Source organism: Pterocles gutturalis, unplaced genomic scaffold (assembly GCF_000699245.1).
Source record: "Pterocles gutturalis isolate BGI_N339 unplaced genomic scaffold, ASM69924v1 scaffold10878, whole genome shotgun sequence".
Taxonomy (NCBI): domain Eukaryota; kingdom Metazoa; phylum Chordata; class Aves; order Pterocliformes; family Pteroclidae; genus Pterocles; species Pterocles gutturalis.
In genome coordinates, this window is record NW_010118122.1 from 19,254 (window position 1) to 21,489 (window position 2,236).

Sequence of the window (2,236 nt, forward strand, 5' to 3'; positions counted from 1 at the left end):
CTGCAGAGCCATAAACCAAGAGAGCATCACATTTCATCATACTGGCATTTCAGGTGCAGAACTCCATAACAGCAACTCCTTGATGCGACTGAGAGCTGTTTTCTCTCTGTAGGGAGATTTCTTGTCACTCCAATCCACAATGCAAGTAATCCTGGAAGAGAGGCTGTTGGCATGCGAACAATAACTTCCAGTTCCCAATGTTGCAAGAGCTCCTTCATAAGCGGAGGGAAAAAGTGACCTTTGAAAGACCTTGAGCACACATGCAGCAAGCGATCTGCTCATTAGCCAACAGGCATGAAAACAGAACACAAAATATAAGACTGCATCTGACCATGGGAATTCAAATAAACCAGGCTATCCAGCCCTTCACACCTGCTTAGGGCCTCCGTTGCTTCCTAGGTAAGTCACTGGGAACTAAAACATTGCTGAGTAGTATCTGTGCTGCTAATAAATATAACAGCGCATGAGAACAGAAAAGAAGACTAAAGAAAAGTATCAGTGTGAGCTACATGAAAGAACAGAATGAAACAGGAGTTGCTGGTAACACAGATAAATTCACTCAAGAAAAGAAAAAAAAAGGCAAAAGTGATTTTTGACTTGAAGTTTAGAAAATTAAAGAAACGGAGTCACTTTTCTTCAGTGCATCTTCCTAAGTGCCTAGCAGGCCAACTGACATGTCACACTGTTGTCCCAAAACTGGAGTTCATTACTAAATTCACACAAGAAAAGAAAAAAAAAAGCAAAAGTGATTTTTAACTTGAAGTTTAGAAAATTAAAGAAACAAGAGTCACTTTTCTTCAGTGCATCTTCCTAAGTGCCTAGCAGGCCAACTGACATGTCACACTGTTGTCCCAAAACTGGAGTTCATTACCCAGTGTGCAACAATCAGCACACAGAGTCGAGATACCATATCTATTTGCTATTTTGTGCAAGACAGGATGCTATGTGTAGCTCCACAAAGCTAGCATGCTGGTTAGTCACACTGTTATATTTATACTGTTCAAAATGTTAGTTCCATCTTCTTTGCCACATCCCTCTGACTATAATTGGTTAGGTTTTATCCCTTCTTAACTGCAATTGCTTAGTTCTTTTCCCGCTTTGATTTAAAGACAAAGCCATCCTTAAATTTACAATGCATGCTTGGTGAGTGAGGGTCCTAATTTCGGGAGGGTCCTCCAGACACTTGGTGGTGTGGTTTTCACATGACAATGAGATGGTTCATCCTAAGGACACTTTAACGGTTTTAGGATTTGTGATGAACAAATTTAACAAAGCACTCACGCTCTGGGATGTTCTGCACTTCAAGGACAGCAGTTCCTGATTAGGAATCCTTCATTAAGTCACTCCTTTTGTCTTGAAAGACGGACTGACCCAGCACTATCTTACTGTTCACATACTTCCTGGGTTAATACTTACTGACAGAATACAATCTTCAGGCTACAGTGACTACAATTCCCCCCTTTGGGACTTATTAGGAAGGAATCTTTTACACCTCCTATTGAAGACTCATGCTATCTTTTAATAAACCTGTTTTCCTGACATTGAGCAGCACTTAAAAATACATTGGATAATCATGGAAATGCACACAAAGATCATTAATGCAATTGTAACAATCAACAACTTGACCCACAGACTTAGGTCAGGGAACCAGTGACTTGGCCATCTCCAAGTTTCTTCAAATCCCCGAAAGACCACTGGTGAAGAGGACCAGGAGGAGATCAGCCCCATGTAGCACGTCCCTCGGGTCCGAGGCTCCCGGACCGCTTGCACTCGGCAGCCCTCAGCCGCTCCTTGCTACCCTCCATCACCTAACACCAGCCTGGGAGGAAACTTCCCTACTCAACGCAGGCCAGTAGCAGCCTCCCGGGCCATCAATTCCCACCCTTCTATGAGTGACAAATTCTTCATAAGCACGAGATGAAGTGGCACATGTTATAAAGTGGGGAGCCACAACGCTGACAGCTGGGGGAAGGTTTGGAGGCACAGAGCAGAGCGAAGCAAGCTCTCACCGAAGAGGTGAGCGATGCTGGAGGACGCGCTGCTCGCACAACTGCTCCCACGCGGGGCGAGCAGCCGGGGACCGAGCTCCTCACCAAAAAAAGAGCGCAGCCCCTCTCACACCGCCGCGGCCAGGCGGGCCAGGGGACGCTGGGGGGCTAGCGGGAAATGAGGAATCGCAGAAACTCACAGTATTCATCTAGAGAAATTTAAAAAAATAAACACAAGGGGACAAACA